The following is an 11787-nucleotide window of genomic DNA, read 5'->3' as shown; positions in this document are numbered from 1 at the left end:
TCATTTATTTCTACTCTGGTCTTTAGTATTTCCTTCCTTCTGTTAACTTTGAACTTAATTTGTTCCTTTTATAGTTCCTTTGAGATGTAAAGTTATGTTGAGATCTTTCTAATTTCTTGATATAGGTGTTTATTGCTCTGAAATTTTAGAACTATTTTTACTGTGTCCCATATTTGATATGTTGTATTTCTAATTTCATTTATTTAGTTATAGTTTGTTTGTTTGATTTATTTATTTATTTATTTATTTATTTATTTATTTATTTATTTATTTATTTATATTTTAACCTTTTTTTTAGTAGGCTTCATACCCAATGTGGGGCTTGAACTCAACTATTCTGCGATCAAGAGTCACATGCTTGACCAACAGGGCGAGCCAGGTGCCCCTTACTTCCCTTTTGATTCCTTCTTTGATTCATTGGCTACTTAAAAGTGTGTTGTTTCATTTGTACTTATTTGTAGATCTCAGTTTTCTTAATTTCTTCTTTTATACCATTGTGGTCAGTAAAGAGTTGCTATGGTTTCAATCTTCTTAAATTTGTTAAGAAATGTTTTGTGTCTTATCTATTCTGGAAAATATTCCAGGTCCACTTGAGAAGAATGTGCAGTCTTCTGCTGTTGGATGTAATGTTATGTATAGGTCTGTTAGATCCATTTGTTTTAATGTGTGGATCAATTCTAACCTTTCCTTGATGATTTTGTCTGCTTAATCCATCCATTGATGATAGTGGGGTATTGAAGTCCCTTACCATTATTGTAACATTGTATAGTTCTCTCTTAAGGCCTCTTAGTATTTGCTCAATATATTTTGGTGCTTGGGTATTGGGAATGTATATATTTGTGATTGTTATATCTTCTTGATATGTATTGACTCCTTTGTCATTATATAATGACTTCCTTTGTTTTTTGTTACCCATTTTGGCTGGAAGTCTATTTTGTCAAATATAAGTAAGATTTTGCCCACCTTCTTTTGGTTTACATTTTTTGGGAATATCATCTTTAATCCTTTCATTTTGGGTCTATGTGTGGTTTTAGAGTTAAAATGAGTCTCCATTTGACAGCACATAGTTGAATCTTTTTTTTCTTTTTTCTTTTTTAAATCCGTGTAGCCATTTGGTTCCTTTTGATTGGTGAGTTCAATCCATTTACATTTAGGGGATTATTGATTGGCAAGGATTTACTATTGCCATTTTATCTTTGTGATCTGGTTATGTCTCCATTATTTTCTCCCCCTTGTTTCTCCCTTTCTTAAACTTGTGCCTTTCTATGTAATTTGTTCAGGCTCCCCTTTTTTTGTTTTGTGTTTTTGCTCTAGAATTTTGCTTTGTGGTTATCATGAAGTTTACTTAAAACTTACATATACAATAACCCTTTTTTGGCTGGTAGCATTTATCTTTATTTGCCTTTTTCATCCTTTAACTCTTTCCCTTTTATTTTGATGCCGCAAATTATCTTTTTTATGCTGTGATTATTTATTTATTTATTTATTTATTTATTTATTTATTTATTTATTTATTTATAAGAGACACAGAGAGACAGGCAGAGACATAGGCAGAGGGAAAGGCTCCCTGCAGGGATCCTGATGTGGGACTTTATCCCAGGACTCCAGGATTACATCCTGAGCCAAAGGCAGACACTCAACCACTGAGCCACCCAGACATCCCTATGCTGTGATTTTATTACCAAGTTATAGTAGTGATATTTTTTATGCTCTTTTCTTTTTACCTTTGTGTTGTAATTGTTTTTTTTTTAAGATTTTATTTATTTATTATGAGAGACACAGATAGAGAGAGAGGCAGAGATATAGGCAGAGGGAGAAGCAGGTTCCATGCAGGGAGCCCACCCAATGTGGGACTTGATCCTGGGACTCCAGGATCATGCCCTGAGCCAGAGGCCAGATGCTTAACCGCTGAGCCACCCAGGTGTCCTGTGTTATAATTGTTTAATATGTTATTCTAAAAAGGGACTGGCTTTCTATCACTTAATCAGCATTTTATGTACCTTTTTTTCATTTTGGCTTGAAGAGCACCTTTTAACATTTCTTTAAAACAAGTCTAGTCATTGTGAGCCCCTTCACCTTTTGTCTGGGAAAATCTTTGTCTCCTTCAGATATGAAGGATAACTTACCAGATAGAGTATTCTTGGCTGGAAATTTTATTTTTCGGTACTTTGAATATATCATTCTACCCCCACTTGGCCTCTAGAGTTTCTGCTGAGAAATCTGCTGATTGCTCAATGGTTCCTTTGTAGGACTTCTTTGAAAATTCTGACTTTTTAAAAAATTCTTTATCATGGGCTTTTAACAATTTTAACTTAATGTGTCTTAGAGGTCTTTTTGTGTTGAGTAAGCTGTCCTATTAGCTTCGTGGGCTTGTATATCTAGTTCTATCCCTAGGTTTGGAAAGTTTTCAGCTATTATTTCTCTCAATATGCTCTCTGCTCCCTTTTCCCTCTTTTCTCCTTCTGATACCTATTAATCTTTTGTTGGCTTTTTCTAATAGAGTTTGAAAGAGTTCCTAGGGCTTCTTCATTTAAAAAAAAAATCTTTCTCCTCTTCCACCCAAAACATTTCTGTATTCCTATCTTTGAGCTCACTTATTCTCTTGTCCAATTGATCTACTCTATTTCCAATGCTTTCTAATGCATTCTTCATCTCATGTATTGAGTTCTTTAGCTCCAGAATTTGTTTTTAGAATTTAAATCTCTTTGATAAAGTACTCCTTCTGTACATTACTTTTATTCCTGAGATCATTGTACTGCCTTCTGAATTTTCTTGAATGTTATTGAATTTCTCGATAACAGCTATTTTAAATTCTTTATCACATCACAGTATTCTATGTCTTTGGGTTCAGTTGCTGAAAAACTGTCATTTTCTTTCTTTCTAAAAAAATATTTATTTATTTATTTATTTATTTATTTATTTATTTATTTATTTATGAGAGAGGGGTGGGTAGGGAGAGGCAGAGACATAGGCAGAAGGAGAAGCAGGCTCCATGCTGGGAGCCCGATGTGGGTGGGACTCAATCCCAGAACCCTGGGATCATGCCCTGAGACAAAGGCAGACGCTAAACTGCTGAGCCACCTAGGCATCCCAAACTGTTTTCTTTTTGTGATACACTATTTCTGTGATTTTTCATGGTGTTTGATGAAGAGCGCCTCTGCTGCCACATTTGAAGTAGCAAACACAATTCATATTTAGGTAAGGCTTTGTTTACTTTGACCTTACAGTTCAATAGGTTGGCAATTAGAGCCTTCCTTTTGTTTTCCAGAAGGTGGCATGATAACACAAGTTTTCAGTTTCTTTTACCAGAGCTGACTTGTTGCTGAGGTTGGGAGCAGCAAAAACAAAACACAACCTCCCAAATCCTAAAAGGGTAGCAGAGGAGTCAAGGGAGTTAGGTGTGTTTTCGATGCTTGGGGCTTTGTGTATGCCTACAGCCCCATAGGGGGACCCTCCAGTAATGGGGATTTTCAGAAGTTCACAGGCAGTCCTCTTGCCATAATCCCAGGGCAGATAGCAGGAAATGTATTCCTTCAGTTCTCTTTGCCTTCTTCCTTTTCCCTACCCCTTCCCACCTCAGTCCTTGTAATTTCTCTTCAGAGCAACAAGTTTCTCCAGTAGCATGTATAGCCGTTCACCACATTCATCCTCCACATCTACTGCCAGAAAGGTTTGCTGGTCTGGCTGCTTACTGCTCCCTTGGATCCTTGGCCTCCTCTGAGGTACACAGGTTGATGGATCTCCTCTGGCTGTCCCCTTTTTGTGAGTGAAGGCCCTTTTTGGGGGATTATAGATGTGTGATTAATTGTAAATTGAAGGGGGGAAAAAGACACATGCTGCTATGATTGTTGACATCATCTCTCCTGATTTGCTAAGATTTTGATTTTTATATGTATGTTCATAATATTGTTCTGTAGGGTTTTTTTTCTTTCTATAATGTCTATATCTTTGGTGTGGTATTTGGGTAATGCTAAGTTCATAGTGTAAGTTAGGAAGTATTCCTTCTACTTCTATCCTCTGAAAGATTGTAAAGAATTGGTATAATTTCTTCCATAATGTTTCTTAGAATTCAGTCAGCTGGGCCTATTGCTTTCTGTTTTGGAAGGTTATTGATTGACTCAATTTCTTTAATTCATATAAGTCTATTTAACTGTCTACCTATCTATTTAAAGATTTTACTCATTTATTCATGAGAGACAGAGAGGCAGAGACCTAGGGAGGGGGAGAAGCAGGCTCCTCCCAGGGACCCCAATGTGGGACTTGATCCCTGGACTGGAATCACGCCCTGAGCCGAAGGCCGACAGACGCTCAGTTGCCGAGCCACCCAGGTATCCCTATCGATTTCTTGTAGGAGTTTGGAATATTGTGTCTTTCATGAAATTGGTCCATACATAAAGTCTATCAAAGTTGTTGATAATATTTCTAATGTTCTTGGGATCTATAGTGATATCTCCTCTTTCATTTCTGATATTAGTAATTTGTGTTCTCTTTTTTTTTTTTCTTAGCCAGGCTAGAAGCTTACCAATTTCATTGATCTTTTCAAAGTGCCAAATTTTGGCTTCATTGATTTTCTCTATTGATTTCCTGTTTTTCATTTCATTGATTTGTGCTCTAATTCTTATTTCTTCTGCTTACTTTGGATTTAATTTGCTCTTTTCTAGTTTTCTTTTCTTTTTTTTAAAAATTTTTTTATTTATGATAGAGAGAGAGAGAGAGAGAGGCAGAGACACAGGCAGAGGGAGAAGCAGGCTCCATGCACCGGGAGCCCGATGTGGGATTCGATCCCGGATCTCCAGGATCGCGCCCTGGGCCAAAGGCAGGCGCCAAACCACTGCGCCACCCAGGGATCCCCTTTTCTAGTTTTCTAAAGTAGAAACTTAGATTATTGGTTTTTAGATATTTCTTTTCTAATATACATTCAATGCTATAAATTTCCTTCTAAGCACTTTTGTTGCATCCCACAAATTTGATAAGCGGTTTTTCATTTAGCTCAAAATATTTTAAAATTTCTCTTGGGATTTCTTCTTAACCCATGTGTTATTAAAAGTGTTTAATCTCCATGTATTTTAGGATTTTTCGTTTACCTGTTATTTATTTCTAGTTTAGATACATTGTGGTTCAAGAATGGACTTGTATGATTTCTATTTTTAAAATTTGTTAAGGTGTGTTTTAGGGCCCAGCATGTTGCCTATCTGGGTGAATGTTCCATGTGACCTTGAAAAGAATTTGTATCCTACTCCTGTTGGATAAAGCAGTTCATGTATGTCCACTATATTCAGCTGATTTGTTGTTTAGTTATATATTTGTTAGTTTAGTTGTTTAGTTATTATATCCTTGCTGATTTTCAGCCTGCTGGATCTGTCCGTTTTATAGTTGGATTCATTTGTTTCTTTTTGCATCACATAATTTGATGCTCTGTTAGACTGTTATATTTTCTTGGAGGATTGACCCAAATCGACCCCTTTGTCATTATGTAATGTCCTTTATCCCTGATAACTTTTCATGCTTTGAAATCTGTTCCTTTTGAAAATTAGATAGCTGCTCATGTTTTCTTTTTTTTTTTTAATTTTATTCTTATTTATTCAGAGACAGAGACAGAGACAGAGAGAGAGAGAGAGAGGCAGAGACAGGCAGAGGGAGAAGCAGGCATCATACAGAGAGCCCGACGTGGGACTCGATCCAGGGTCTCCAGGATCATGCCCTGGGCTGCAGGCAGCGCTAAACCGCTGCGCCACAGAGGCTGCCCCTCATGTTTTCTCTTAAGATGGTATATTTTTCTCTATCCATTTGCTCTTAATCTATATGTGTCTTTATATTTAAGGTGGGTTTCTTGAACAGTTTTTTGATCCATCTCTTTTATTTTTTTTTTTTTATTTTTTTTATTTTTTAAATTTTTATTTATTTATGATAGTCACAGAGAGAGAGAGAGAGAGAGGCAGAGACACAGACAGAGGGAGAAGCAGGCTCCACGCACCGGGAGCCCGATGTGGGATTCGATCCGGGGTCTCCAGGATCACGCCCTGGGCCAAAGGCAGGCGCCAAACCGCTGCGCCACCCAGGGATCCCTGATCCATCTCTTTTAATTGGTATATTTAGACTAATGATATTCAGAGTGACTATTGATATAGTTGTATTAATATATATCAATTTTTTTACTGTTTCCTATTTGTTGCACTTGTTCTTTTTTCCTATTTCTGTCTTCCATTCTTTCTCTGGTTTTGTGTTTTAATTGAGCATTTTCTCTGAGTCCATTTTTTCTCCTTCCTTACATATTGGTTATACTTCTTTTAAAAACTTTTTTTTAAAACGTGGGTGCCCCAGAATTTGCAATACATATTTGCAGCTAATCCAAGTCAACTTTCAAATAACACTTCACAGGTAGTACAAGGACCTTATAATAACAAAATAATCCTCCCTCCAGTCCCTTTTATCATTGCTGTCATTCATTGCACTTATGTATGTTTATATATGGCATACATAACCAAGCACATTGTTGGAATTCTGAACAAACTGTTATCTGTTAGATCAGTTAGAAGTTTTGTTTTTACTTACTCCTTCTTCATTGCTCTTCCTTACTTAACGTAGGTCTGAGTTTCTGACTTGTATAATTTTCCTTCTCTCTAAAGAGAAAATTTTAACACTTCTTGCAAGGCAGGTCTACTGGCAACAAATTCCATTAATTTGTCTGAAAAAGTAGTTCTCCCTCACTTTTGAAGGATAGTTTTGCAGAGTAGAATTCTAGGTTGGTGACTTTTTCAACACAAAATAGTTCATTTTCTTCTTGTTAACATGGTTTCTGAGCAGTTGAATGTGATCTTTACCTTTGTTCTTCTGTAGGTGAGATGTTTTCCCCCTCGCTTCTTTTAGGATTTTATCTTTGATTTTCTGTAACTTGAAAATGATATACCTAAGGTATAGTTTTTCTGGCCTTTATCTTTTTTGGTATTCTGAATTTCCTGAATCTGTGATTTGCTATCTGGCACTAACTTGGGAGAAAATCTTAGTTATTATTGTTTTAAATTTCTCTTCCTGCTTTTGGTATTCTAATACCTTTTGCAGTTGTCCCACAGCCATAGGATATTGTTATTTTTAAGTCTTTGTTCTCTTTGCTTTTGAGCATTCTATTGATATACCCTCTGGCTCAGGGATTTTTTTTTAATTCAATTAGCCAACATATAGTACATCATTAGTTTCAGATGTAGTGTTCAATAAATTATCAGTTTCCTCAGCTGTGTCCAGTCTAATAAGCTGATCAAAGACATTCATTTCTGTTAGTGTTTAATTCTAGAATTTTTCTTTCCTAGGATTTTTCTCTTTTACTGCCTACATTTTCTTGCATGCTTCATGCATCCATTAGAGCCCTTACCATATTAATTATAGTTTAAAATTCCTAGTCTGATAATTCTAATACCCCTGCGATGTCTGGTTCTGATGGATGCTCTGTCTCTTCAAATTGTGTATTTTTTGCCTTTTAGTATGGCTTGTAATTTTTTGATAGCTGGACATGATGTACTGGACAAAAGAAACAGCTATAAATAGGCCTTTAGTAATGTGTAGAGGGACAAGTGTTCTATAGTCATATGATCAGGTATCAGTGAGCCTGTATACAAGACTGTCAAACACTTAACAAGTGTTTCTCAGTGCCTTCCTCCTTGCCTAGGTGGGACAGGATGGCTAGAGAAGGTTAGAGTTGGGTTTTTTTTTTTTAAATTTAAATTCAAATTGCCAACATATAACAGCCAGTGCACATCTCATCATGTGCCCTCCTAGGTTCTGGTTAACTAGTTTCTTTTGAGGGCAGGCTTTCTTAAAAATGAATACTCTGATACATTTCAAAATTGTTCCATCCACCCTTCTCCCAACACATACACCCCAAATGTTGGAAACACAATGGGTTCTCCTCTTATATTTACTGTGGGAACCTATTCCTGAAGGTAAATCTTACAATGTTTACGGAACCCCACTATGACTGGGTTCCTTAGAGCTTAATTGTCAGATTTGTCCATGCTGAGCCTCTGGCAATTTGCCGATCACAATTCAGGTCTTCCTACTGTGTGTTGGTTGTACCTGTGTTGGTTTCTGCTCCTGCATTTTTGCTTTCAATCCTAAGGTCTTCAAATAAATGTGGAACCAGAAATAAACTCTACAGTGCACTTGGAATACTCACCAAGAAAGATTAAATGCTGAGTTTTTATATATTCCTAAGGATTGAATCATACACAGATGTTCCCTGCCTATAAAAGAATTATAACAGGTAAAAAAAAATTCTCCAAATATTTAAAAATCAATTATAATCACTAAAACACTGATAAAGCTTAATTAGGATAAAAATTAATACTTATAAAACTAGTACGAAGGTTAAAAGACAAAAGTAGGTAAAAAGGGATACACAAAAAGATATAAAATTTGACATCAGAAAACAATATGGTGGGAAGAGAGTAAAAATATATAGCTTAAGAATGTGTTCAAGGGTGCCTGGGAGGCTCAGTAAGTTAAGTGTCTGCCTTTGGCTTGGGTCATGATCTCAGGGTCCTGGGATAGAGCCTCATGTTGGGCTCCCTGTTCAGCGGGAGTCTGCTGCTCCCCTCTGTACCTCCTCCTGCTTGTGCTGTCTCTCACAAATCTTTCTTAGAAAATTACTTAAAAAAATGCATTCAAACTTGTTATATGTAAACCTCATAGTAACCACAAAAGCCTAGTAGTTAAAAGAGAAAGGAATCTCAGTATACCACATACACACAGAATCATCAAATCACAAATGAACAAAAAAGAAAGGAATAAAGTAATTACAAAACAGAAAACAATTCAAAAAATGACCATAAGGCGATTATATATATAATTATATATATAAATATAAAAACAATTACTTTTAATGTAAATGGACTAATTTCCTCAATCAAGACACAGTGACTAAATGGATTAAAAGAACAAGACCTACAAGAAACTCACTTTGGATATAAGAACACAGACTGAAAGTGAAGGGATGGAAAAAGCTATTCCATGCAAATGGTAACCAAAGGAAAGCCAGGGTAGCTACATTTACTATATTAGACAAAATAGGCTTTAAGACAAAGACTAGTAAGAAACAAAGAACATTACATAACAATAAATGGGCCAATCCAATAGCAGGATAGAACATTTGTAAATATTTGTAAATATGCACCCAATATAGGTACACTTAAATATATAAATCAAATATTAACATTTAAAGGGAGTGATTTACAAATAGCACATTAGGGGACTTTAGTATTCCACTTTCATTAAGGGATAGATTATCTAAACAAAATAAAGAAACATTGGCCTTAAGTGACACTTTAGACTTGATGGACTTAATAGAGATAGATATACAGTGCTTGCTTTGGGAGCACATACACTAAAATTGGAAATATACAGAGAAGATTAGCATTGTCTCTGTGCAGGATGACGTGCAAATTCGTGAAGCATTCCATATTTTTGAACACCATTAAATTCAGTCATCTTTGATATTTTGCCAACTTTCAATAATAAAATATCCATAGCTTTTGAGCAAAAGAAGCCAGACACAGAAGACTATAGTGCCTAATTCCATTTAGATGAGGTTCTGTAATAGGGAAACTAAACTATGGTGATAGAAATTAGATGGGTGATTGCTTGCAGGAGAGAAGGGGGGAAATTGGCATAAAGTAACTTTCTAGGCTAATGGTAATTGATTCAGGTAGTAGTGACACAATGTATTTGTTTAAAACTCTCCAAACTATGCCCTTAAAATGTGTGCATTTTATTATATGTAAAAATATCTCAAACAAAATAAAACGAAAGTAGAGATATACTGAACATTTTATCCAAACCAAGAGAATATACATCCTTCTTAAGTGCTCATGGAACATTCTCCAGGATGGATCATATGTCAGGCTAGACAACAGGTCTTAATAAATTTAAGAAGACTGAAGTCATATTGAGCATCTTTTTCAACTACAATAGTATGAAACTAAAAATCAATTACAAAAAGATAACTGGGAAAATCATAAATATGTGGAGATTAGACAACATGCTACTGAACAACCACAGGGTCAAAGAAGAACTCGAGAAAACAAAAATACTTTGAGATGGATGGAAATGGAAATACAACAGAACAAATCTATGCATTACAGCAAAACCAGCTGTAAGATGGAAGTTCATCGGGGTAATCAACTATGTTAAGAAACAAGAAGGGGGCGCCTAGATGGCTCATTGGTTGAGTGTCTGCCTTTAGCTCAGTTGTGATCCTGGGGTCCTGGGATCAAGTCCCGCACCAGGCTCCCCGCGGGGAACCAGCGTTTTTCCCTCTGCCTCTGTCTTTCTTATGAATAAATAAAATCTTTTTAAATAAAGAAGAACCTCAAATATGCAGCCCAACATTACACCTCCAATAGAAAAAAATGAAGCCCCAAGTTAGAAAGAAGGAAATAACAAAGATCAGAGTAGAAATAAATGAAACAGAGACTAAAAAGACAGTAGAAAAGATAAAAGATCAATGAAACTAAGAGCAGTTTCTATGAGAAGATAAAATTGACAAACCTTCAGCTAAACTCACCAAAGAACAAGAACCACTCTCCCAAGAAATGAAAGATGTTACAATTGATAACACAAGGATCATAAGATACTCTGAACAATTATATGCCAACAAATTGGACAACCTAGAAGAAGTGGATAAATTCCTTGAAACAAAGCAAGACTGAGTCAGGAAGAAATAGAAAATCTAAATAGACCATTTACGACTAAGGATATTGAATCAGTAATCAAATACCTCCCCAAAAATAAAAAATCCAAGACCAGACAGCTTCCCTGGTAAACTCTGCCAAAGAATTAATAGTTCTCAAACTCTTCCAAAAAAATAGAAGAGGAGGTAATACTCTCAAACCATTTTTATGAGGCCAGCATTACCCTGATACCAAAACCATACAAGGCCACCACAGGAAAATAATTACAGGCCAATATCCTTGATGAAAATATATGCAAAAATCCTTAACAAAATATTACCAAATTAAATTCAAGAATACATTAAAAGGATCACACACCATGATCAAATGCAAAGATAGTTCAACATTTACAAGTCAAACATGATAAACCACAGTAACAAAATTAAGGATAAAAATCATATCAATAAATACAGAAAAAATATTTGACAAAATTCTACCATCCTTTTACAATAAAAACTCTCAACAAAGTGAGTATAGGGGAATGTACTTCAATATAATATAGGCCATATATGACAACCCCATAGCTAATATCCTATGCAATACTGAATTCTGGAAGACTTTCCTCTAAAATCAGGAACAAGGCAAGGATGTCCACTCTCATCACTTCTATTCAACACAATATTAGAAGTCCTCATTATAACAATTAGGCACAAAAAAAATAAAAGCATCCAAACCAGAAGAAAGAAGTAAAATGACTATCTGCAAATGACATATATTTAAAGTCCTAAAGACTTCATCCAAAAACTGTTACAACTAATATATTCAGTAAAACCACAGGAGACAAAAATCAATATAAAAAAATCTGTTGCAATTCTATAAACTAATAACAGACCATCAGAAAGGGAACTTAAACCTATCCTATTTACAGCTACATCAGAAAGAATATTTAGAAGTAAATTGAACCAGGAAGGTCAAAAACTGAAAATTATGATATTGATGAAAGAGATTGAAGACACAAATACACGGAAGATATTGCATGTTCATGGAGTAGAAGAATTAATATTGTTAAAGTGTCCATACTACCCAAAGCAATCTACAGTTTATTTATTTATTTTTTTATTTTATTTTA

General features: G+C 35.3%; 1 non-coding gene across 1 annotated transcript; it reads left to right on the top strand.

The window, feature by feature from the left end:
* Positions 1 to 9349: 9349 nt before the first annotated feature.
* LOC144302776 (U6 spliceosomal RNA) lies at positions 9350 to 9455 on the top strand. The gene has a single exon (XR_013369832.1). It is a non-coding gene; the product is annotated as a U6 spliceosomal RNA (small nuclear RNA).
* The last annotated feature ends 2332 nt before the right edge of the window (positions 9456 to 11787 follow it).

The sequence above is a fragment of the Canis aureus genome, chromosome 31 (genome assembly GCF_053574225.1).
Source record: "Canis aureus isolate CA01 chromosome 31, VMU_Caureus_v.1.0, whole genome shotgun sequence".
In the NCBI taxonomy this organism is placed as follows: Eukaryota; Metazoa; Chordata; class Mammalia; order Carnivora; family Canidae; genus Canis; species Canis aureus.
This window is presented reverse-complemented; position numbering and strand designations above follow the sequence as displayed.